This window comes from Neolamprologus brichardi, chromosome 4 (genome assembly GCF_056152115.1).
Source record: "Neolamprologus brichardi isolate AB-2024 chromosome 4, ASM5615211v1, whole genome shotgun sequence".
NCBI classification, from domain to species: domain Eukaryota; kingdom Metazoa; phylum Chordata; class Actinopteri; order Cichliformes; family Cichlidae; genus Neolamprologus; species Neolamprologus brichardi.
The window spans coordinates 20,162,140-20,189,549 of record NC_142107.1 but is presented as its reverse complement, the minus strand read 5'-3'; the positions used below and the strand labels follow the sequence as shown (position 1 = coordinate 20,189,549).

At 39.4% G+C, this 27,410-nt stretch overlaps 1 protein-coding gene across 1 annotated transcript in view; it reads left to right on the top strand.

Annotated features, from left to right (window-relative positions):
• Nucleotides 1-1,595: 1,595 nt before the first annotated feature.
• Nucleotides 1,596-27,410, top strand: part of spop (speckle type BTB/POZ protein) — a 105,699-nt gene continuing 79,884 nt past the window's right edge. The window contains exons 1-2 of the mRNA XM_087839999.1: nucleotides 1,596-1,660; nucleotides 16,683-16,818. The gene's annotated coding sequence lies outside the window, so the exon portion shown is untranslated. The remainder of the gene's footprint in view (nucleotides 1,661-16,682; nucleotides 16,819-27,410) is intronic.

Below are 27,410 nucleotides of genomic sequence, written 5' to 3'. Positions count from 1 at the left end.
CTCACCTCAAGTCATTGTTAAAGGTAGACAAAGAAGCACTGCTTGCCTTGCTTGTCCTTACAGAATGGCACTGAAGCAGAGTGTTTTTGCTGTTCAAATGTTTTGAACACATTGTGATATGTAAGGGGTGGATCGGACAGAGAAACAAAGGGATGCTGCATACTCAGACTGTATCAAATTGTCAGTCACACAGTAAAGCATACCAAATTATCCTGCTCTTTTACTTTAATTGGACCATAATTTATAAAATGAATGTTGTGTTTTACTGAGGATGACTCTTCAGGAAAGTGTTGCTGAGGTCATGAATCGTGGGAGCCAAGTACCAGTTTCTATAGCCAAATGTCTTTTTGCAACCAGAGGAGATGCCACCTGATGGCTATTAGACAGCTATTAGACACTCTTGTTTTTTCTTCACCTTTTATATCTGGAAGCTATGACCATTTTTTTATTTACAGTATATGGTAATTGAGAATATGTTTTAGAGCTGCTAAAGCAGGACAGACTGGAGGCCTGTTAAAAATAAACTTCCTTCATAATAACAGCCTGTATACCCATCCAGACAATGCAATAAGAAGTCTGAGATGATACTTGGTGCTGTTTACTGTATGGTAGATGCCTTTCATTTTAAGTTCTGGGTAAGTGAAGGCAGCATGTCTGATAGTGTTTAGCTTTTTTTAAAATTAGCAAAAGGTGCAAAGACAGAAAGATGTAGCATCAATTATATATAATTGTATGATGATCAAAATGTATTGTGGATAATAAGCTGAAGGGATGCAGTAGTTGAAGATATGTTTTTTTATATATATATTATGTTATGTATATTTGTTGTACAGAATGTGACTTCTGAAATACTTAAAGGGTTTTGTCATATTGTGTTAAGTCTTTGGAATTTCACACATAATATCACAAATATTATTTATTATTTTTTGATTTTACAGCTAATAATATAATGAATCTCACACATCAGTGCATATAAAATATGACATCCATAGAAACTTAATCTAATGTGACTATAAGTATTTATATATACTATACAGAAAATATTAGCTATAGCAATGATATAACGTGTGAGGACAACAGAGCTTGTTGTCTCAAAATGCACTCATGGTTTCTGCCTGATGGTTTAATAATAATCTGGAGATAAAGGATGACAATCCTTGATGGTTTGATTCAGCAATCTCTGGTTTCTCAATTAACAATTATTTTAAAATGTCCTCTCTTCTTTTCTTATTCTGGTTATAATTAAGGGCCACTAAATTATTTTGAGGTCAAGGGAAAAGCTCCTTGTTTGAAAGACTCAATTTTTAATTTAGAGCAACTCAGACTACAAACCTTTTACCATAACTCAGTGAATTTCTTATCTGAGGCTTATTCTTATTATGTGCCCTTTGCTTATTTTAATTCTTATCTTAAAAAACGAAAAGAAATTCCTACAGCTAAACCAAACAAAATAAAGAAAATGTAGTTTGTCTACGAGTGATAGTAAATGTGCTAGTCTACTGATTTTGATGACAGACAGACACCCAGAGTCAAAACCAAAACAATCCCAGCATGGCCAGTCGCTTATTGGGCGTTCGGATACGTCACAGTCTAACCCGGAAGTGCAGTGACAGCTCTTGTCAAAAATCCTTCATCTCTTTCGTTCAAGTGCGAAACAAAGGTGAGTTTAAAAGATGTAAAATGAGCTCTTCATATGCCTGTTATTTACGAATTTTATTGATTCCTCTATGGTAAAGTGCGTTTAAAGTTTGGCCGTAATTTAACGCTGGAAGCACTTTTACAGAGCTTCAATATTAGCCGCTAGCTGGCTATTGTTAGCAGGTAGGTAGCGGCTCGGGACTTATTTATACTGTTTCCGTTTCTGATTCACTTTTCCGCGGATTTTTTGTGCAATTTTATGCCATGACTGTCACGTCTGGGTTGTCACGGCAAGTTATCAGTCTGAACGTTTCCACATGGATATGCAAAATAATGAGACCCATGTTAGAAAAAAACATGTTATGCTTCATCATGCCTCAGTATCCTGCCAAATAGTGACCACGGCATCTCCCCTCTGTTGCTTCCCAATGCGCAGTGCAGGACAGCTGCAGGTTTCAGTCTGCCAGAAAGCATCTGAAAAGAGAGAGTCAAGCAGGAAGGCTACTGCAATGCAGGCTGTAGTACCTCTGCACGGTGGCTGGGAAAAAACTGGTGACTTTTAGATAAAGTAATGAACTCAAAGTTCTATGAATAACTTTTTTTTTTTGTGATATCCACATTCAAATGGCAAACATTTGGTACTGGAGCTACAAAAACTAGTAGTTTCTTGGTTTGTGAAGAAAAAAAAAAATCAGAAAACGTCTTTAAGATTTCAGTAGACCTTATAGAAACCCCTAGGGTGGATTTGGCTTTTATTAAAATGAGAGAAGACTTTATCTTTTGCTTTGTTAAATTTAATGTTTTTTTTTTTAGTTTAGCTGATACATATAGACCAAGTTTAATTAAAAAATAATGATCAGATTAATCAGTAATAGCAATAACTGTTGCAGTCATTAGAGTTGGATGACTGAACAAATATCTACTGCTAATTGGCCAAGTCCATTGCCATTGGAGGAAGGCAGGGATTCTTTTCTTTTTTTGTGAATTTTGTTATTTCATTTACCTAATTTAGTAGCCTGCTTCTTTCATAATTATTAACTTGTGCAGCTCCACTGAAACAAAGTACTAATAGGAACTACCAGATGGATTTGTGCTGACGCTAGTACATGCCAGTGCTACGGTACTGTTTGGGCTGTTGGCCGTGAAAGTAAAACCACAGGATGCGTTCATAAAATATTGTAGCTGCAGAAAGGCAAGAAACGGGTAATTTTAGCCCTTTGCTCAGTCGTTGGCATCATAAAATCTCGTACATAATTGAAATATGAGTTAATAGATGTTATCGCCGTAAAATAAACATGATCAGATGCTTTCATAGCGTTTCATAGGTGCATACTTGCTAAAAACAGGGCATTTAAGTCCCTTGCTTGGTGGTTGCTAGGCAACCTTGTTATATCTGATAAAGGTAAGAGCCTTCCGGGGTCCAAAGCTGTGTCCATACTGGAAGCGTTGTGACGACTAGAGACCATAGAAAGGGAGGGAAATTTTGCAACTTAAGTGACTACAGGCAAAATAACCTGGTTTCAACTTTTCTGAACTTCTAGGCGAGCGACGGACAGCATTATCAAAAAGAGCAGAGAATACCTTTGACTGGCATATGACCTGGTGGTAAATACATTAGTGGGTTACCTAGGCAACTAGAGCCTGGAATGTCTGTCAGGGACGAGCAGTCGGCTTCAAAGTGATGCAAATTGCTTCCAGTGTGGACAGAGCTCAAGATTTACTAGTGTGCCAAGTTTAGCTCCTTGGGCTCTGATAACGTGGGTGTAGTGCATTATGGTGTATTATATTTATGTATGTTTTATATTAAGATTCTCCTGTAGAATATGGGAGTAAGAAGTCTGTTGTGAGAGTAGTGTGCATGTGGTAGCAAACCTGGAGAGGTGGAGGTATGCACTGAAGAGAAGAGGAATGAAAGTCAGTAGCAGCACGACAGAATGTGTATGAATGAGAAGGACACAGGTATATCGGTGAAGGTGAAAGAGTTTAAATGGGTGCCTGAGGTGATTTGTGACAGAACACGTCAGCAAAAGTGAAAGAAAAGGTGGCAGAGTTGATGAAACTCAGATTTTCCAGGATGGACAGGACTCAAAATAATTACTTCAGAGGGACAGCTCAGGTTGAGCTCTTTGGAGACAAAGTCAGAGAGGCAATGCTAAGATGGTTTGAACATATGCAGAAGAGAGATGGGGGATATATTTGAAAAAGGATGTTCAAGATGGAGTTGTCAGGAAGACCACAGAGATCATTAATGGATGAAGTGAAGGAGGACATGCAGAGGGTTGGTGACAGAGTAGAATACTATGGATTGGGTGAGATGGATGCAGATGATCTACTATGACAACTCATAAAGGGAGCAGCCAAAAGAAGAAGTAAAATTCTTGTTGCACCATGTTCCCAATGGAACAAAACATGACAGTTACTGTGCTAAGTGACACTGGACTTGATTGGTGCTGAATGTCAATTCACCTTTGAGATCTAGACCAAAATGTGTGGTTGTGGATCCTGATCATTTAATGGCATAAAATTTATCCCCAGTTGTTTCTATTAAGAGGCTTAAGGGTTTCTCATCCTGTATCCTTGTAAAGGCCCTTCTCCTTGCTGGATTCATGTTTTAAAACCCAAAACTCACTATTGTGGCTATGAGGACACCAAAAGCTGTTTTTTACACATCATGCTGGAATAAATGACCAGATCTAACAGTGCATCCTTAAAATAATTAGGTGGTCATCTGAAAGGGCAGGTAAACATGTCTCATTTCGTATTTTCTATTAGTGATGTGACAAAAGTTGGTGGAACACTTCTGCAAAGCTGAATTTCCTAGTAAAAGATCTGCTAAGCGCTTGCTAAAAATTCAGCTGGTTTGTCCCACAGAGTTTTCTGCTCAGCTGTGCTGCGATTGTATGCATGAGCAAAGGGCATGTGGGAGTTCAGAAAAGCTCTGAATGGGAGTTTGGATTGATTCAGAAGAGTCTATGGTGAACAAATTTGAATCCCAAAAGATAACTCTTTGACTGGCTTAGCATTTTTCTCATTTTATCTTCTTAAACCGTGACACATCCACACATTCTTCACATATCTGTTGGTAAAGACGGATTCTTGATGTACAAGTTCGTGACTTGTTTTGGTGTGCAGGGAAATTGAAATTTTTTTTATTAAACTGCAGCTCATTGCACAAAATAAAATACTGACTTCATTCCTCAAGCTTACAATACGGTCGAACTATGCAGATTCAGGATCTGAATTTCAACATCCAGTCAGTTTTGTGTAACAGCTGTTGGCACTAGAGTCACAGTTGTCTAGCTGTGACTGTAAAAGATGTGATGTCACATCATTGTTTTTATTGTGTTGGTATGGAAGTGTTTTGTTCACTCTCTGGACATTGTTGTGTCTGTCAGAAAAGGAAGTAGATACAAACTGGTAAACTTTCAGTTCATATTCTGAATGCAGGTGAACTAATCTACTGTTTAAGAACAAGACAAATGAAACTAACAGTGTAGTTTTGGTAGATATTTCAATATAGATGTATAAATGAAAGTAGATGTATAAATGAAATCAACCAGGTGTCCAGTCCAATTTCTTTGCTAGTTTAATGGCCCTTTAGTCATAAATATTTCATATTTTTCTTACATTTTATTGTTGTAACTTTTTAAACCTATTTCAATTAAAATAAAACCATTTTGATTACAATAAATAAAGTAAAACATTTTTTATTTCATGTGTCCCATTAAAAAAAAAACAAACAAAAAAGTTTTGCTTTCACTGTGGTGCAGCTGCCTCAGTCTGTCTTTAGCCGCCGCTCTGTGGTCTTGAGCGATGTCCTTTCCAATTTGATTGGTTACATTTCACAAGTAATAGCCTGTTAATGCCGAAGGCCACTTTGCCACAGACAGGCACAGAGGAGCAGCTTTTCAGAGTTTTGAAGGTATAACAGATATTTCCCAAGTTGCAATAAACACAATAATCCTATGATTTATTTCTTTGAAGACAAGCACTCTGTTTTCCAGTTACATTGTCTGATTAAAGCACTTTATTACAGTAATCATACAGTTCACTCAAATGTGATGCTGAAGCTTTACTGTATGAATCAGTAGCATAAATATACTTTTATTTTAATTACAAATAATTAGTAATGTTTTTGAGTCTAAACAAAGAAAACCAAACAGGTTCCTTAGTCACATGGGTTTGGGTTATAAAGATTGTGTTAATTATACCTTTTCTTATAGTTAGCTGTGAATGCTCAGTGAATATATGCATGCAATGAAGCTAGCATTTGGTTGAGATCATTATGTTGTTACTATTGTAGATGTTCTTTTTATATTTTTTCCACTAGTATGCATGATATAATATGATATAATATTGTTAATTTAAACATGTAGGTAATTGTGACTTTGTTGTGCCAGCGTCAGTCTTTCTTCACTTTTAGGCCAGCATTTTTTTATTTTTATTTTTATTTTTTTTAATTTGTACGAGGAAATTTATTATTTTTCCACAGTTCTTCAAAAGCCATTAAAAAAAAAAAACCTAAAACCTGTAGTGGTTGAATTTATAAACACAAAATTATGTTTTTGTGTTTCTTGTTTGTGTGAGTTGTGTGGGGTTTTGTTTTTTATTTTTTTTTGTATCTGAGTGAACTGCCCAAATAAATTCTATGTAAGAGGAACACGGATCAGGCTGTTAACAAGATCAGTTTGGAGGGGACAGGCCAGATGCTGTGTTTCATATTGCTGAGCTGTATGCATCAAAAGTGGTTATTAGACAGGTGGCCTTTCCATAGACTTCCACCTGGCAGCTGGCAGATAGGCACACTTTTTCCTTTTGTATCTAGCTGTGTGTGTGTGTGGACTGAGACCACTTGTCTTGATTTAAAAGTGCCTTTCTGGCTCCTCGTATTCCTCAAATTTAAACTCTTACAGTGATGTGTGTCGCGCTCTCCCTCTAGTTGACTGTGTCCATTCAGCTCGCTGCTGTATATTAAACTATTCAACCACTCTGTTAGATGTTCTTTACACACAAGCGCCCAGCTGCAAAGAGCCCCCCGCCCCTTCATATACTACAAGATGCAGCCATTTGGTTTATTTACGGGTGGTGCTTCTGTAACTGCTGGGAATAGGCCAAGAGCCAATCGAAGCACACGGTGGAGGCCAGGCTAATAGAATCTGACAGGAATGGAGTCATAGAGGCCGCTCAGGCATCGTAAAGCTGTCGCTGTTTAAGCCCCTAAATTTGTCGCTATTACCTGCTTGCCTCTCTCTTTACATGGGCAAAGAGTGCACCCGTGTTCCTGAGTTTGAGACGATGTTGTTACTCATCTTTGCTCATTTCAACACCAAATGAGTACGTCGGTGTGTGCGCACATGCTTGTGTATTTTCAGGGTCAAATGCAGAGCGCATTGAAACATGGATCAATGATATACTATCCACTATATAATGTCAAGCGAAAAGTGAATTACTGCAGAGTGTGGTGGACCTTAACAAACAAATGTTTCAGCACTGCACCATTTCTCCATCAGGCTCAGACTGTATCCTATGTTTTCAGATTTGTATTTTTATTTGCTCTTCTGAGAACTACTTTCTTGGTGTGTGCAGCAGTGGGAGATGTCAAGATGTGTGAATTTGTTTGGAGTGTAACGGTGTAATCGGTCAATACATCAATACTATTCGGTAAGGAAATTGGGTGTTACTGAAAATGTTTAATATGTCAGAATTGAAGATTTTATCCCACTAATGAGCCTGATTAAAAGAACATGCACAAATTCCTCTAAAACCAGGCCCATACCGTCCAGTCTTCTGAGCTGTGTCGTTGGATCAATTTCAAAAAGTATTGGCTGATCACATCACAGCATACAGCTTTGATACTTCTTATTCTGGCTTTGTGAAAAGCTGAAGTGATTTATTTTAAAGGAAAAACTAAGGGAATGAAATCCATATATGAACATCATATTCAAATTACTCATTCGGTTGACTCATTCGATGCTGTTAGCTTAATGTTTATTCAAATGTTTTGAAAACATGAAGTTGTTGATATAAACACAGGCAGTGGTGTAATGTATGAGTTTCAAATGGCACACCATTTGATTAAAAAAAAAATTTCCTTTTCGTTGTAGCTTAGATTTTCTATCCTGCAATGCTACTCCTAAGGACAATTTGCATATGCACGGCGCTACTAAGACATAATTAATATAGGCATTCAAAAATGTCTCTGATTGGACCTTTTTTAGATGCAACATGCGAAGAAGCTCATTTCTCATATTGCTGATCGCTTGTGAGGGAAGGCAACAAGTATTGAATTAGTTTGCACGAGAGGAGGGAAATTGAAATATGGATTGGGGTCGCAAATGCCTGCCAGTGCTTTGGCTGTTTCGGATATGGAGGATGAAATGTATTTCTTTGTGTATGTGCGTGTCAGTGTGTGACTGATGCAGACAGAGCCGGCATCGAATGGTTTTCCACCTCTCTTGCATGAAGCTATTTTCCAATAACAAGTAGAGAGCAGAAGTGACACAGATGAAGTGAATGTTTTAAGAGGAAAAGTAATCTTAAAGACAAGCCAAGCCATCCCTCACTCTAATCCCTTTGCTTCTCCTGCATTACTGCTTCTGTCTCGAAGCCAGATCCCAGCCAGGTCTCTCACCATCTGCCATTTAGATGTATTTAAATCATGCATGCATGCTGACTTTGGACCTGTGATTTGAACTGGCCAGGTCCCCGGTCTCTGCCAGACTGCTCAGCAAAACGCATGACCCAGGAAAGCTGTATGAATATAAATGAATGACAACACAGTTGGTTAAAAGCGCCACTGCCCAAAAGTCAGATTCAGTTTTGCTGATACACTGGCATTAGATTGGGGAAAACAGCGACCCATCCAAATACTCTGAACATCAGATCCAACTCTTTTTAAAGCTCCAACAGTGTTTGGCATTTAAAATTCATATCACTTGTAGGTGTCGTGATAAACTCAAAAATTAAGAGAAGACTGGTTCAAATAAAAAAAAGTTCAGGGACGTTTTAAAAAAATGTATCTAAGTTATCATGTTGGTGTTCCAGGGTAAGAGTGAACCACCTCTGTAGCACTAAATAAACCCAGGGTTAAATCTCAAGTTACCTCACTAAGGCCATAGTACACAGTACAGACCTCAGCAGTGAATAAATAGATGTCGTGATGCATCTCAAGTCACGATATAGTCATTATAATAGGCAGTGCATCGTTACGGTGTGCCATTGGAAGTGACTCTGTGAGGCCCACCTTTTAATATCTCAAAAGTGTACAAGGTAAGGGCAGAGGTATTCACTTTTGTCAAGAAATAGCTTTTCTGTTACACCTTACAGATCGATCGATTCGTGATGTCAATGGGAAAAACATTTCTTTTAGGAGAAATGTGAAAGATGTAAAAATGTGACGGTAACGACCTCTTCGTCGCGAGAAGCCTAATAATAAACAGTTTTCATTTAACAGAAGTTGGGGGGGAGGAGTTCCACATCAAAGGTGGGGAATGGAAAAGAGAGAGGACAGAAATAGGCAGCGAAAGAGTAAGAATCGTGACTGCGAAATCGATAGTTCATACTGTTCTGAAATTGAGGGGTTGTGTTTTTTTTTTTTTCTTTCTCCTCAGAAACTGTGTATATATGGTGAAATATGAAATAGCCTTAGTGGAGGCCCCTCATGTAAGCAGCAGTATTGATTTCCACAGACCTGGTCCAATTTTGGTACCACAAGTTTTTTTTTTTTTTTTTTTCTTCGCTGCCCTTTTTAAAGGACTAGAGCGACTCTGATGGGGCAACGTTATAGAAAAGCACCTGACTCTGCCTCATCTCCTCATACCCGAATGGCCAAGCTGTTTTTTGCCACCAAAGCCACGACGAGAAAAGAGTCAAGGAAATTTCTACAGTTTCCAGAGTCTCTCTGAGGACACAGCTGCAGGATGGAAGATTTCCCCTGTTGGCAGTTCCTGTTAAGAGATTCACTAGCATTACAACATGAAGAGAAAATAATCCTTTCTCTTTGTGTGTCTGTGCACGCGTGTGTGCGCGCTTGTGTGTCTTTCTATTGGCAAGCGGCTCTGAGAGAAAGCGTGTGGCCGAGTGGACTGACAGACTTTGTGTACGATATAGCCTGGCTTCTTACGTCTGTAAGTGTGTTTTGTTACCGAACAGAGGGAGGGGGAGTCACATGAGTGTCTGTTCAGCTGCAGCTTGCGTTGAGGTGTATTCACACATATCCCCCACAGTTTAGCAGTTACTGCGAGCAGCCAGACATTAGTGGTGAAATTGCAGCTGTTTTAAAGCCTTTATTGCAGTAGGATTTACAGGGTAAAACGGTCTGTAATTCTTAGCCTGTGCTCCCGCTGCGATGTCCCTGCTGCTGACGCTGCTTTCATACTGCCCTATCTGGCTTCATAAGGAAAAGCGACTGGAGGGTATAAGCTCCCGGAACAATATAGGACATTTTTCCTCCCCTCTTCTCCTGAGATTCAAAAAAGTTTGAAGGCAAAGAAACAAAGCCTTTGCCTCTTACTCTTTTTCTTCCCCTTTCCTTCCTTTGCAGTCACCATGTGTCCCATCTCTTCTTCCCCTTTCCTCTCTGCTTTTAACTTTCATTCTCTCCAAGTAACGGGAGTCTCTTGCAATATGCTGTGTTTCCCCACTTGAGTGTTAATGAGGCAGATGAATATTCATGAAGAGGAGGCTGACATCGCTGTATGGCGATTGTGCAGCGGATGATTGTGTGCATGGGGACTGTTGTGGCCACATTTCTGAGGGATCTGTTGTGCAGTGGGTAGACATCAGGGGACTCTGGGCTCCTTTGCTAATGATGCAGATGCTCGAGTTTTGTTTTGGTCTGTGGTTGTGGATGACCTATTCCCAAGGCCGTTCCTCTCTCCCTCGTGGCTGCTGGAGCTTAAGTTTAGCCTCCAGCTGCTGGTGGAGGATAGCCAGGGAGTGAACGACTGAGAAAAAGAGCTGCCTTTTTACTGCCTACACTCCTCCTACTCTTCCTCCCTGTGGTCTTGACTTTTGACAAAGGGATGCCATGAGTCGCCTCTTCAGGGACCATCTCTGTCTTCTTATTTTACCTCTCACTATTTGTTGCTACCTTTCTTAGCTTTTGTGTTTTTTGCATTTTCTTTCCGTGGTGACCAAAACTGATTTCACCACATGTTGAAGGACATATTAGAAACTATGTGGCCCATTTTAACAGCAAAAGGCTGCGTAGTGCATGCTTGTCATGTCTCTTGGATTGCTGTTTCCTCCTGTGCACTGCCCACCCCCTTTTTTTTCCCTCCTTTGAGCTTTGTTCTGCTCTTCAGTTTCTCCCCGAACAGTTCCTATAGTAATCGCTCACGTTTTCTTCCCCTCTTTTCCTTTTTTTGCATGACAGATTCTCATTTACATTTTCTCACTAGCTCATCATCCAGTCTGCCTCTTCTCTCCCCGCTGCCATCAGCCTGGGGCTTTCTCTGGTCCCCTTTCCATCTCTTATTTGCCGTTGCTACCTTTTCCCCTCTCAGCCTCAATCTTTCCTCCTTTATTTCCCTGCAAGATATCTGACCCTCGCATATTTTAAACCTTTTGATCTCCACACAGTCATTTTCGACATGAAGCGATGTGTGTTTATGTCTGCAGCCCAAGGTGGAAATTTGTGTTTGTCTGTCTGGGACATGCTTTGTATTAAGCACCCTTTAATTTAAGAAGGTGAGTCTGCCATTGCTAGGTTGGAGGACCGATAGTCCGACTGTCTCCTTTGTGGTGACACGTCTGCTAGTGACATAATGGAGGTCTTCCTTTTCCTTTGTGCTCCTGTGTTGTTCATGAAATCAGTTGCATTGCCACTTTATGTTGTCAGTTCCAGTCTAGCAGGCGTTCATACTTATTCTCATGCACACATATCCTTCTTGCAGTTGGGGAAAGGGTGGATGCTGGCCAATTTATCAGTGTTCTGACTGTAAGGCTACAGGGAGCCCTCCGTCTTCATCAGTTCACTCAGCAAATAGGCACACCCCAGTCACTGCTACTAGACTTAGCTCATGTGTCTCCATTATACTTTAACAACAAATCTGTGAGGCTGACTAGAAATAGTGTTCTGTGGTTAGCCATCTTAAAAAACAGTCTGCTCAGATCACAGGTGAAACGGGTTAAAATGGGTTTATTGCCGCAGATTTATTAGTGTTTCCCACAGGCTGGCAGTTTAAAAATAAAAGGCAGTTGGAAGATTATTATAGTGTAATAGTAGTCACTTTATTATAAGCTAATGAGAATAACATTAGCCGAATTATAACTGCAGTGTCAGCTGACTGTAGCTCAATTGCCATTACCGCGAGTAAGGAACAAATGTTTCACACTGCCTGTAATAACTGCATTCGGTTTAGTGCGCAGTTTTTTTTTCTTCTATGTATTTCTTTGAAGCACTGTGCTTTTATTCTGTCGTGTCATGTGATATCTCAGGGCTGTTGTCCTGCAATAGTGAAGGACGTTTGTCTTATTTGTCTGCCTGTCCTCATCCTCCTCCTCCTCTTCCTCCGCCGCCCTTAGCCTCCGTGCCCCCTCGATTTTCTCGACCCACTGCTGATCAAAGCTGCTTTGAGGGTGCCGAGCGCGTCCAAGGCCGGTAGTGATTTGATGATATGTGTTCGTCTAGAGAATCTCGTCTTCATGTGATTAGATGGTGTGTGACAGGTGGCGTCAGTCCCATCAGCTCGTATTAAGCCAGAGCGCCGCGCTGCCACCGCCGTTGCTGTTTTTATCCTTTAATGTTAAACCTTCCTCACCAGCAGAATCAATTATCAGTGATTATGTTAGTGTCAAAGTCTTTAGCGCCTGGCTGAGCTCCATTGCTGCCTCCTCCCACTCGTTGCTGTGTGGCCCACAGAAGCCACACTATGCTGATCCCCAGTCAGAGCACTGCTGCTGCAGGGGGACAGCTTTACAGACAGCTCTAAGTTTAACCTTCCTCCTCAACAGCGGTGTGACAATGCAGGGAGAGTTTATTATGCCTGACAAAACTCCCCCCACAAAGTTTTTTCCTCCGTGAGAAAGCTGCATAGCGATTAGCCCTATCATGCTCAATTGTGGATGTAGCTGTCAGAGCTGGCCTGGTGGTCTCGCGTCCTTGGTTGCAGACTGCTTGAGAAGGCCATGTTTTATAAATATAAGAGTTCACTGAGCGTTTGCTGCACTGCATTACAAAAAAACAACAAAAATACCCAGACTTTTCTATGCAAAAACTCTACTTTGCCATGTAACCAATCTTTTTCTCACATAAGGACGTCCTCAGCCTTGGATTTACCTGTGATGCACAGTGTGCGTGCAGATTATTGCCACTGCACCACACAGGGCAGTGAGGCAGCTTGTTAAAAAGCCCTCTCTGCTGCAAGATCACAGCTCTGGCTTTTCCACCATTGTGTCAGTTCTTTGTCAAACAAACATTCGCACATTGCTTTCGGAAGTCTCTAAATATCATCAGGCGGGATAATTGGCTTACAGGACTTTGTGAAACACACAGAAATATTCGCATATGCACTAACAACAATTTCTGTGTAGTGTTTAAGTAATTAAGCAGCGCTTGTCCATCATGTTCTCCCACCTCCTTTCTATACATGCACCGTCACTTTTTCTTCCCCGTTCAAACTGAACTGTAATGACCTGTTGGTACCGTAGTTAACAACTAAATTAGTTACAGTAACAGTCCACATTTTGATTCTAAATTTGTAACTCTGTTTTGGATGCAGAGTATGATTCATGTTCAGTCTAACAGAAGACTTGTATCTCATGTCTCTCCATAAGCAGAGCTCTCTGTGGAAGTAAATCAAGGATCAGGTTTGAAGTTGCCACTTAGGATTAGAGGTTTTAATTTCAGCTGCTGGGTGTCTTTTCTTGACAAGCCTCTGCTGGTGACAGGAGTGGAAGTTGTTTTTTTTTTTTTTTTATAAATCTTTTTGAGGCTTTTAAGATCTAATGTCCATCTTCTATCTAAGATGGTTTCTTCGACTCACTCTCGACCCTCCCTGACTCTCCATTTGCCCTTTCTCTTCTTCTATATGTTATCCAGTGTTGAGTGGAGGTAAGCAGAGATAGTAATCTGCTGTAGCCTTGGCACTCTCTCGCACTCTGGTCTCATTGAAGAAGATTGATGGCCCTCTTTCTGGAATGGCCGTTGTTTTGGATGGAGAGCGAAGAAGATGGAGGCAAAGTAGTGGGTTTAAAATGAAAAACTAAGTGAGGGAGGTTTGGGGGAAGGCAAGCGGTAGCAGGGAAGAAGAGAAATGGAGGTAAGGTGAATGATGGTTGTAAAAGATGGAGAATTGGGAGAGGAAATGTCACTGTGGGGGAGCTTGAAAGCTCATTAAATTTGGTTTTTATTTTAGTGAGTGAGAGTATACATCAAACTGTGATTGGTTTCAGATTCACACGTCGTTTCTTTTTTCCTTTTCTAATGCACATGTGGTTTATGGAATTGGCTGCACTTAGTTTGCATGTCAGCAGGATTATATTTAAATGTCAGCTCTTCTCTCAAGATGCAAATGAGACAAGAACATGTTTTGATGGAACGATTTTGTACACGTGCCTTGTGTTTCTGTTGCATTACGATGCATTACGGCCTTTAGGGCTTTTATGTATGTGTGCTAGTCAGTATTAACAGTCGTTGCTGCATTGCTAGGGGGAATAAGCAGTCCTTCATCCCTCTTCATGATGGTTCTGTTGCTCAGTGGCCATGTGGGTGGCACTGGGTTGATTGGCTGTAATGACAGTTATGCTCTTAATTGTGTCACTTATACTCCCTCTGTGGCTCTTTTGAATGCAGTCAAGCGCTTGATCTAAACCCCCCCGGTGTTTTGTTCCTTTCTACGTATTGGTCTTTTCAGGTTTCAGGAGCAGCGAGATAGAGAACAGCCACTCTTTCTTCTTCCTCCTTAATTCTTGTCTCGTTTAAGAGAAGTATTGAATCTGACATTGTCTTTATATTTGGGCTCCCCCTGTCTCTGCCCACCCCCCCCATGCCCTCTCCTTAATTTGTCTCCTATTCCTTTAGTGTCTTTTTTTTTGTTCCTCTGTTTGACTATTGTCTGACTTGCTGTTCCGCTCCTTTCTCTCTTTGCCTTTCTCGCTCTATTTCATCAGCCTGTGGTACATCGACCTATCTTTCATCCTGCCTCTCCCTCTTCTGTGTCTTGTCGACAACTTTTTTTTTTTTTGCTTTCTATTCTCCCATCTTGTATTTTTTGTTTTCCACCTCCTCATCTGTCAACTCCCTCCTCAATCTTTTCTTTTTCTTTTTTTTTGAGACAGCCCTCGCTGTCTCATGGTGTCCCAGCATTGCTGGGGTCAGCTTGACATGTCTTGGTGGCACGGCTGGTTGTATTGCCTATTGTTATCGCTTCTTGTTTGATCTGACCACTTGACTTGAGCAGGGCAAATGATACAAGACCAAAAAAAACAGGAAGAACACGAAGGTCACATAACGTTATGTTTGTTCATACTCCTGACAGGGTTGTTTCAGGTTATACTTCATGTAATTTCCTGTGGTAACAACTCAGCATAACACTTCAGAAGAGCATCAGATAAACATCACAAATGGAAAGCAACCAATAACGAATATTTAAAAATGTGTTATGTTAGGCAATCTCCACTTTATCAGCTGAAACGGTTTCATCCAAGTTTGTGACAAATGGAGTTGGAGTCCACATCTGCTGTTTTGAGGCGGTAAGAACGAATCTTGTATTCATTTCAGGTGAGCTATTGATCAAATGGTGCTGGTCCCATTCACACATCACAGAGCCAGACTACCTTTTTGACATTTCTTTCAGGGCTCAACCTTTGTATTTTGCATCTGATTGACATTTCCTTGGTATATATGTGTAAACACAGGGATCTTAAGATATTTCATTCATTCATGCAGATCATCTTTTCTCTCTCTGAGGTAAAAGCCCACAGGCAGTTTGAATGCCGGTCGTGAATACAAAGCATCAAAATATAAAAAGTAACACTCTCGGTGCAGTATTTCTGAGCCAAATTTAAGTCTACTTAAATTAAATTTAAGCAATTTAAGCAACTTGTCACTCCCTGGATTGCCGTAGTTTGAAGTCATTCAACGCCTGTTTTATTCTTTATGATCCAAGTGTCAAAGTAAATTGACTTAAATCACACAGCTTTCTCTAGTTGCATGTTAAATGTCAGACATCTTTATGGATTGGCTTTATTATGAGAACAAAGTGCATCACCGTGGCTGTTTAGCTCGAGACATTTTGTCACAATCTGCAGTAATGGTTGGCAAAACACACCCAGTCTGCTCTGTGAAATCCTGTTCATCTGTGGTTGGCAGGCATGTGAAGTATGAGTAAGCGTCCTTGGTCATGTTTATTTAGGTAGAGGTGGTGTTTGAAAGAGAATTAGACTTGGAGGATTTTAATGACACTGCAGAGTTGAAGCCACCGTGGGTCTGTTCCGTCAGATGATTGTTTTGCTATCGGGCTCTGTGTGGGCCCTTTTATGCATCACATTAACGTGGTGAATTTTATCTACAAAGATTTTTATCCACTTTTATGGGTCACTGTAAATATAGCATAAAAAGTATCAGGGAAGCATTAAGCCTGCTTTGCTGTGATCCTGCTTTGAATGCTATTGCTATAAGCAGCGCTATTTCATTTGTGGGATTGAGATTGCATTGCTTTATTGCTCTGTTTACACCTGTGGCTTTTTGGTTTGCTGTTTGGATACAGTCCAGATACAGTTTGTGCTTGGATTAGTATTTTAAAGCTGCGTGTAATTGTGGAAGGTGGGCCCCTGTCCCGCTTTGTTCCGCCTCGCTGTTTAAACCTTACTACAGTCTCTGTAAAACATGTGTTTTTGTAATATCTTGTCACACAGACACACACACACTCGCTCTATCTCAGGAATACTCTGCATTCATGTCTCCTACATAACAGATGCACACACAAACAGTCAACTTGACAAGGAGTCTCTTGCAAGACTATGATAAGGCACTGGCTCACGCCCACGCTCACTCTCACAACTACAGTCTTGTTGATTCTTTTCGCTGTTTGTGTTTGCAGCTTGCCAAGAAGCTCTGGCTTTGGACAGACGAGCAGTACTGACACACCTACAGACAGCAAGACCTGACGGAGAGAGTCCAGCTGGCTAGTTATGGCAGTTGCAAGCGGAACAGATGTGCGAGGTACTTTGATCTAGGTGAGTACCAAATGAGGTGTGGATCTGGTGGAGGGAAGGGGGGGGCATCGGTCTGTACCAATATTGGGAAATTGCAAATCTGCCGTGGGTGGGGAGAGGAGAAGTGGAGAAGAGGGCTTGTTGGAGGCAATTTTAGTCTATGACGATAAAACATTAAAATGACCACTTTTGATCTCTCTTTTGATGACAGCACTATTAAACCAAGTGTTTTTAGCTAACTTTCAACGACTGTTTAAGTACTGGAGTCTTTGTGTTCACGTGTTCTGTACTCATTTTTCAAAGCAGGCAATTTCACATTCATTTAAGTTTGAAATGCTGCCTTTTTGACTTCTGAACAACTTCAGTTGTCTTCAAGTGTGGGGTTTTTCCCCCCTCCAAACAGGTTTTGGCTTGAAAAAAATTTAATTTCTTCTAAAGTAAACTACATTTTGTTTAGCTGTTTAAGAAACCAACACCTACAGTATTCTCATAAGGCTAACTTTGAATCAAATTATGGGTAAGAGGAAGTGGATGGTCCAGCATAAGAAATAAGCTTGATGGTTTGGATAGAAAACACAAACCTTCAAAAAGCATGAAGGTGAAAGAAGATCTAAAGGCTGCCAGTGAAGGAATACCAAATAGCAAGAGAATAGAGACAGCAGCAGACACTTGATCATATAAACGGCAGCTCGATAAGACATTTCAGGTAGTATTCATCTGTCATTTATAAGCAGAATTTGGACCCAGTTCTAATAAAAGACTGAAAAGGTGAAAAAAGGAAACGCTTGGGTTTTTAGAAGGGGAAATAAGGGTGGAGGTATAGAGGATGTGCCAACATTGGAGACCAAAAAAACAGAGGAACAATAAAATAAATCCTTGAGGGTAAAGTATGTGGTCCTGTGTGTTTCATGCATCCCCCACCAAACTTCTTAATTAGGTAGTGTAAAACTAGCAAGAACAGCAAGACGGAAAGAAAGGGGGGGGGGGGAAGCTTGGTGAAAATAGTGTAAAGTAGCAGTCTCTTTCCATTTAGAGGCTATGAGATACTTGTTTTGTATTTGCTGAGATGACGAAATGGTAAATGATAAATACATTAATTTGCCCTACTAGTGTACAGATCAGTCTGCTTCTCCACTCCTTCGTCACATGTAAGGTAAGACGTTTATTTATTTTTTTACTTTGGGTTTAAACTCAAAGCAAAGGTTGGTGTTGACATTAATACAAAAGAAATTCCAAGATACAGTTCAAACCTTTTCTCTTTCTTCCCACATGTTTGGTGTGTGGTTTACTTTCATACATTCAGAAGTGAATTTCAGAGTATTTTTTTTATTTAACATTTCATTTGGCAGTGTCTCTTGACATCGGTGTTGCTGTGTATACCCATGAAAATTAAATCTCTGTGTAGGATTTGTTGAGAAATGCTGGGATATTTTAATCACCTCCTTTCTGTATTATCGCACAGAAAGAGCATCATGAAAAATCAACATGAATGTGGTTTTTCAGATGGTTGTGAAGCAGTGCCGGTGATATTAGATTTCTCGGTGGTAACTTCAGCTCTCCCATGAAACTAAAAATAGTTTTAGTATTGGAGATGAAGAAAAGTATTGTGTGTGTTCTGTTTTCTTGCAAAATTAGATGGTTGGATTCTGTGTGTAGTCTTGTGTTTGTATATAAGTGAATAACAGTCTTTGCTGACCCTGTAGTTACAGCCAATTTGCTGTGATCACAGTGACAAGTGTCTCCATATGGATACTTAGTAATTAGCTAAGAGGAGATGGAGAAAGGTTGGAATTCGTGGGGTATTAGAGGACCTGTCAGAAGGCTCCACTCATCTTATCCCCACCCCCCCTCCCAAATCTGTCAGGAGGCTTGTCTGGGGCCCATGCTCCCCAGTCCCCTTCCTTACACTTGGCTGCTTCAGTTAATTGAAGCCACTTCAGATCACTCAGAGGAGCTGGATCTGCATGCCTGAACAGACCACAGCACTCACCTGACCTGTCACTCACTTCTGTCAGCAGCTTCACCCACAAGCTTTTTCCAACACATGATCGTCTACAAACCCAGGATATAACAAAGATCCCGGGAATATACTTAGCACACAGTTACCTTAAAAAAACAAAACAAGAAACCCCCACTTCACTGGAAATTGACAGGTGCAAATGTCCAACATATTGGGATCTTGGAGTAAACAGACTTTTAACTTGCCAGCTCCTTAGTACAATGTCTGTTTGATGGATCTTGTTAGAAAAACCACATAATTGTCTCAAATTTACATCAAGTGATTTATATCGCGGCATCTCTGTCGCACAAATTTGAGTATTTCCTGTAGTGAGAATGCATCAGAAGCATTCTGGCTAGAGCAAATGTGGTGAGAATGTACTACAATATGTGGCACATAACATGTTGTCTAGGACATATTGGAAAAAGGCAAATTTAAACAAAGCCATGAACCAATTCTCCCAGCATTTAAGTTTATGTGTGAGCTGAGGTCTGTTGTATTGTATCAGGTGCCATCATAAAGGTCTGGGACTTTGCCCATGAGTATAAAACACCTTTCTAAAGTTAAATTTAGCTGATCTCCCCTTAGAGTTCATCTGCTCATGTGTTTCATACCTTTAGCATTGCTGCTTTTTATTTTTGTTATTTTAAGGTTCCTTCTGGTAGTCTCTTTATGGCCACTACTTGTGTTTCTGTGATGCACACAACATTTTAATGTTATTCAAGTGAAGAGGATTAAAACGAAGGCTTATGTGGTGAGTAGGGTTAAAGAAGTGTTAGTCTAGCCAAAAGGCTCCTGTGTTTTCTATTTCTCTGTCTATATACAGTGGTGAGCTAGTATGATGACATACTAGCATGTGAAAATGCTATCATGTGCCATCGTTTGAATTAATTACACTAAATGGCTGTGGTAGCTGACCATGGTGCGACCAAAACTCTTTTTTGACCATGTGCAAGCACCTTGTCTTTAAATGGTCGCTTCAAAGGCAGGGAGCAGTTCTGAAACCACTTATAGTCAGTTGCCTTCTTTGACTGTCTCATTGCTGTTTCATCAGTTTAATCTGCTATTGATTTTCAGTTGCATCTGTTTTTGATTCCTTCAGTCTATTTACAATAATATATAGCATGGCTACTGCTGCCGTCCGGCAGGAGGTTCAGGCTGCTGAGGTCCTGAACAAATAGACTTAAGGACAGCTTTTACAACAGGGCAATAGCCCTGATCAATGCAAATAGCTGACCTGATTGGCTACCTCCCTGGACTTTTTTAGGGGGGAGGTAACAATGTTTAAAACAACAATAACAATAATAATATTTATATTTATAACAAGGTGCAATAATAATTAACGTGCAATAATAACAGTGTGCAATACAAATACACTTATTCTTCTTTTTTATTACTAAGTTATTATACTGTGTTGTGTTGTTTGTGTTGCGTTGTGATGTGTCATATCGTGTCGTGTTGTGTTATATGTAGTGCCGATATAGGACAGTTTTCCAATTTCATTGTACTATTGTACTATGTATGACTGTGCAATGACAATAAAGAGTTATCTTATCTTATCTTATCTTATTCAACTACTAAGAAGTTAGTTGGGCCAGATTTTCAAACAGAGGAGTTTATCTGGGTCAGATATTTTTTGCAGCCAGTAAGCAGCAGATCATGATCAATTTCAAACCCACACAACTGTATTGGAAAAACAAGTAATTTTTTTTTATTCCTTTTCCCCCTGTAAATGTGGTGACCTCTCAAAAATGCACACCGAAAGGTCCATTTATTTAAAAAAAAAAAAAAGGGAGGTATAACTAAACTATTTTTTTTTTTGCACATTTGAAATAATAATAATAATAATAATAATGATGATAATAATAATAATAATAATAATAATAACAATAATAATAATAATAATAATAATACTAAAACATTTTGATATTTCCCTTTCAAATTAAAATAAATATTTTGCTGACCACTCACTTTTCCTGCCATGAATGGAGCCCCATCTGTCACAAGTATACAGACACGCTTCATATCCAGACCATTTTCCTCAAAAAGAGCTGAAATCTTCTCAAACATTATTTCGCCAGCTGTGTGTCCCTCTAACGGTAGTAAGCCGAGCAATTTTCCATCCAAAAAACTGACATATAGGCACAACTGTGCATTATCAGTTCTGTCTGTGAACCCATCTCCTGCTATAGACATTAAATCAGTTTTCTTCAGGTCATCTAACAGCATTTCAAACTCGTCTGACGCTAAAACTTCACAGAACTTCAACTCGATGAATATTTGAACTGTCTGACAGGGGTACGTTTTTAATAGCAGATGTCACACTTACTTTCTGTGAAAGGCCTTTTCTTCTTTGCCAAGAAGCAAACACCAAGGGAAGCTGCTGCAGCTCTCTCTTGGGCTGTACAGGGCCCTCACCATGGTAGTACAACTCCGGTTGTAAGATTATTAAACTCGCAATTAAACTGTACTTTTGCAGCCCTCTCCTGAGATCGCTCTGGAAAGTTTGTGCAGAAAGTCTGGCCTTCATAAGTACTGCAACACACTCACTCCAAACTAAACACATAGGTTTGGCATTTGGATTTGGCGGTAAAATGAATAAGTATTTGTCAGTCCGGGCAGGGTTAAACTGATGGTTTTCATTGTGAATTTAAGCTTTTGGACTGAGAAAGACATGCTGTTGTCGCATCATACAGTACAATGATAGTTTAATATATTTACATTACGGTGCATTGTGGGTTAAATATTGCTAGGCTACTAGGAGTGTTGCATTCACAGTCTACACTACGCTGTAGGAATTTTTAATTTTTTAAAAATGTTTTAAAATTAATTAATTTTTTGCGTTTTCTCTGTGTTTCTGCCAGGACCACAGGCAGGGCCACTCACAGGTTGCTTCTGGGCCGCCATTTGAATAGGCTTGATATAGAGACTAGCTGTGATAGACGTGATATCTGTTGCAAATCTATCTACTACAGAGCTGTAGTGCTATATGGGAGCCAGTGGGGAACTCACCACCAGCAGACCAGGCAGAATCTCAGAATACTAAATAAATGTATAAGTTTACAATTTAGACATTTATAAACAAACAGAGCTAGTTAATGCATTTTACCAAGAGCAGTGCAAATTTATTGCTCAAAACTGAGAGTGTGAATAACATACTAAAAGTACTACAGGTTCTAGACATTGCTTTTATCTGCAAACGGTTCAGATAAATTAAACGAAACTGCATAAGAATCAATATTTTTATGACACAAGGGTGAACCCTTCTGCTAGAAATTGCTGAGCACTGTATGCAGTCCTGTGGTGTGGGACTCTGGTAGAGTGCATGATTTATCCAGAGTGTGTTTTTATTACAGTGCAATAATTATTATATGTGTAACAGCTGAAATGTAAAAAGGGAACACAAAACATTATTCATGTGAGATACCGAGCCATCCATGTCTTTGTGAAGATACTATTAGTGTGCCATGTCTGTTAAACCACACATCACTCTAGGTTTTTCAGCAAGATATGTAAGATGGGTTTTGGTGTTAAATTTAGCACAATTTAGAATAAACTGTCTGCTACAAACATTAGTAACTCAGGTTTGTGTGTTTGTTACTTTTTGATGAGCAGACGAGTTGCACTCATAGCTGCAGACTGACTGAAATTACATGTAAAAATGACCCTTGTGCAACCAAGAAAACACCATTTTTACTCTGGTGTTTTGAAGGCCTAGATAATAATGTAAAGGCAAAGTGAGAAATGTTCGTGGTTCAAAAACCCAGTGAAGTGGTCCTGGTTATGCTTCTGACTGGAAGGTCCACCTTTGAGGTGTACAGCTTCCAAACCCAATGTAAAATTGCTCTCTTATCAGCATTGATGATCCTCAGTCAAATTTGGGCTTATTTGGGTCCAAATTGAAATTGGAGATGTACAAGGGAACTGCAACATATCTAAAATTAGCATTGGAGCTGGATTCAGACTAGAAGATCTTGATCTTGAAGGGGAGAGTGGAAAGATTTTATTCTGGTATCATAGAGTCTCAGAATCTTATGATTGCACCATTTATGCAACTTATTGCAAACTTCTTTTGTTCATTTTTTCAAAATATTTTAAAGTCAAGTGAAAGCGTTAAAAACATACCAAGAGGTCTGAAAATAGACTTCAAGTGAGCAGAAACACAGATTTTCATGAGTTGGACCTTCATTTACAAGACGTGACGCTGAACTGCAGTTTTATAGCTATAAGGAGAATGTTGTCATCTGATAGCTTGTACTTACTCATGCTTGAAAAGCCAAGCATAACAAAATGAAAAAAGGGCAAATGTGGACTGGAGATGCAATAAAAGGCCTTTTCCAATTCATGGGTATTTCTAAACTCTGAAAGAGCACAAGAAAAGTGTTAAAACTCAGTATAAACAGAGATCCAAGACTTCAAGCCCACAAAGCTCAGCTAAAGTGACATGGACTAAAATTGGATTTGTTTTGAATAATTTGTCTCCCACATGGCTTTTGTTGATAAATTATGGCTGAATTGAAAATTATCTATGGTTATCATAAAGTAACCATTCTATAAATGCAACAAAGAAACAACTTGTTCCATGATTTGGACCAAAACAAGCTGTTTGAAGTTCATAAAGGCCATAAAGTCACGCCTTCATAGACATAGAAATTCTCTTTTTCTCTTGCCTCAGCATGCAGTTTGATGTCTGACCAGCAAGAAATCATACCTAAACGGCAAAGAAGGTTTCAGATTGGTCCTGCATGGTATAGATAAATGAAAGAATATGATAGTTTATACAATTAAAGTAAGATTACTCTTTTAAGTTTGTGGTTATCTTTGAAAGAAACCACGACAAAGGTAGGTTGCATGCAACAAAGGGTGCATTTACATGGTTTAATTTAATAGCTGAAAGTGTGCTGCTGGGACAAGCAAGCTCAGTGGTTTATGGTGTTGCAGATATTTTTCAGGTATTTGCACCTAGAAATCACTCAGTTGAGAGATTGTCTGGCTGATGCTGTAAAAAGTGAAACTTGCCAATCTTTTACATCTTGCTACTGAGTTACTTGAGGCTGCAATAATGTGCCCCCTCTGCTGGTTCTGAAGTGCTGCTTCCCGTGACACTGAAAACTGGGAATGTGTGCAGTATGGCCATAGGGAATAGATCTTTTTGAAACACTTCACTTGGGAGCGAATGTCTAAAATGAGAAGTGGGGCTTGTGAATTGTTTTAAATGCCAGGCTTCTACTCATTCAGGGTGCTTTCTTGTGGAAGTCTTTAGTTATACTGTAGCTCAGTCTGCTGACATTTAGTGCTCAGCCATTACATCCTCTGTTGCTGCTTTAGTATAGGCCCAGTTGTTGCCGGTATGAATATGAATAGACAGATGTGACAGCTGGCCAGCCATATGTGACAAGCCTTTTAAATCTTTACGCCTTAATTATTCCGTCCCTTGGGACAAATATTGGCATTTAAGGTCTTAACACTCAGACCTTATAAACTGCCAGCCTCCAGTTGGCATTATCTGTCTCTTGGCAACTTCCAAGCAGACTAACAAAGGTGCTAGATAAAGGCTCACAGCTAAATTTATAACTGTCAGTTGTGCTTAGATGATTTTCTTAAATTCTATCAGGATTATACAGATCATTATGTTGCATATTTGTTTAGAGGCAAGTATCTCCTGTAAGCAGTGTTGACTCTAGAAATGTTTTAATGCTTCACAAGGGGGCTCTGAAAATCTCATGGTGGCACACCGACATCAAAATCTATCACTGAATTAAATTAATTCTGTTATGCCTTGATTATGTATATAGCTTTGCTGAAAACTACATCAATACTGGAATTGTATACCGATGTACCCTTTTCATTTATACACTGCATGTAATATAATTGAATGATTGATGCACTGAGCATTTCTTTATTATTCTACTGCATGACATTTCATTTATTGAATGCCATCAACTTTTCTCTACTACTCGACTTGCTTTTTTCTCTTGGGAAGTTCGTCCTTCCCACTGTTGCTAAGTGTGTAGCAATTGGGTTGTGTGATTGTTGAGGGGTTTGCTTTCTAATATTGTAGAGTCTTGCAATTTAAAGCACCTCGGAGTAGCTGTTGTTTTGAGTTGGTGCTAGGTAAATAAAATTAGAATTGAAATTTAAAAGATCCAGAAGAGCAAGAGAAATCTCTGTATGCTATAGCAGCGGTCCCCAACCTTTTTTGCGCCACGGACCGGTTTATGCCCGACAATATTTTCATGGACCGGCCTTTAAGGTGTTGCGGATAAATACAACAAAATAAAACTAGTACCGGTACTGAAAAAAAGAAAATTTATTCATAACACACGTGAAAAGACCCAGGAAAACCGAGTAAACGATAACAAAATAACGTTGAAAACCGATTTTTAAATACCCTGAAAACTATACATTTCACACCTGAGCCTCAACTCTCGTGGCCCGGTACTAAACGACTCACGGACCGGTACCGGTCCGAGGCCCGGGGGTTGGGGACCGCTGTGCTATAGGATAGAGGTGGGAATCACCATACATCCCACGATACGATATTATCACAATACTTAACGCATGATACGATATTATTGCAATTTTTAAAAGTATTTTGCGATATTCAGATTCGGTACATAAAGGTAAACTTTATCAATATTCATTTTATCTAATAACAAAGTCTCACATTCAGTCTTTCTCTCATTTCAGTTTTATTGTTGACAAACTGAACGGTTTGTATTACAGTCTAGTCCGACTTACCATCTGGTACAATTATAGCTATTCTGAACTATGCAGTTTATGAAAACTATGCAGCCCCTTCAGCAACTGAAGAATTTGAAAGAAAATTAAAACAAAATATAATTTTACATTAAATAAAAAAGTTTTAAACTTCATTAAAATAAAACATGTCTTAAATTAAAATAAGTAAACTGTCATGTTTATTGCTGCCATAAAAAAAGTTAAACAGATTTGGACAGTGAAGGAATGTCAGGATTCTTGCTCAGAAAAAGGATCAACATGCTCTGAAGTCAGAGCATGTTCCAGTCCACAAAAACCTTTTTTGTAACAAAATATCGATTTCTGCTGTCCCTGTATCGATATATTATTAGCAAACAAAATATCACGATACTACACAGTATCGATTTTTTCCCCCCAACTATAGGACAGGGATGAAAGCCAATGCTGAATAAGCATGTTTCTTGGGCCCCCAGACAATGCTGCATTAAAATCCGACTCTGTTCTGTTGTGAAAATCTGTGCATGGGCAAGACAGGAATGTTAAAGAACAATTTGTTAGGGAACGCATTTATTGTTGCTTCTACAGGCAAAGTAAAACTATTGTGAAAGGAACAAATCACAGGTAAAAAAAAAAAAAAGGATATATATGCTTATAACTTTCACATTTGTGAAGGCACCATTAATGCTGAGTGTATATATAATATAAATATTATGCAGGTTCTACAGCAGCGCATGCTGTGATCCAGTCCACATCAAAATAATTAGCTTTTTTAGCATGACAAGGCCAAACCACATTCTGCATTAATGCCCTGTAGTTGCTGCTCAGTCATGTTGCAGCCATCCCTGCAGTCCAGACTTGTTACTCATCGAATACATTTTTAGCTCATTATGAAATGGAAACTACAACAAAGAAGGCGCCAGACTGGTGAGCAGCTGAATTCTGACTCAAACAACAATGGGAAAACATCTTGCTTTCCCAAGTGGTCTCCTCACTTCCCAACAGTCTAACAGTCTCGGTAAAAGGAAAGATGATGCAACATAGTGGCAAACATGCTGCTGTACCAACTTTTTTGCATCACATTGCTGGTTTCAAATTTCAAATGAGCATATGTGCTTTTGAAAAAAAACAAAACGAAGTGATTTTACAATTCACTGCCTTTGATTCTTTTATGTACATTTTTCACAGTCATTGTTTTTATAGATAGATATAAAATGTGTGTGTTTTATCGTATACATATTTAAAATGGCATTGTTGCTGCTGTCAAATGAAGAGGAAGATCGGAGTGCTTCTTCCTCCCAGTGCTCCCAGTGAACTGTAATAGGAGAGCGTTATTTCGTATTGATGTTACTCCTAACTTGGTTTAAACTTACTGTACATATTGTGATAACTGCCATAATGTGTCAAGATTGTACATTACTGTTTACCCAGATAACATTACTCTGTAACCATTCACTTGATTATCTGGTATGCACTGTCACAAATTATTTTTTTTGGTCTAGGAACGGGCTGGTGATGCTGTTTCTGGGGCAGAGCGTCTAGCACTTGGACTGTCGAGTTTGAGATTTTAGTGAATGAATGTCACCAACCATCAGTTTCACATTAGCCGTGAGCACAGCCAGTGAGAAACTGGTGGTTGTGGCCCCTTGTGATCCTTATAGTGTCACCTTTGCTGCCAGTTTTCTCATGTTGGTTGGAGATTTGCCTCATTTCCAATGAGGGCCTGAGTTTTTAAGGCATTTTTTAAATGTATTTTTATAGTGTGGGTATTGAGAAATCCTTTGAGAATCATTGTGACTATGGGCCATACAAATAAAACTGACTTAATTAATAACTGGAAGTCAAAGTTATAATAATTTATCATACACTATTTATAGCATCAGTTTCCACACAGTTG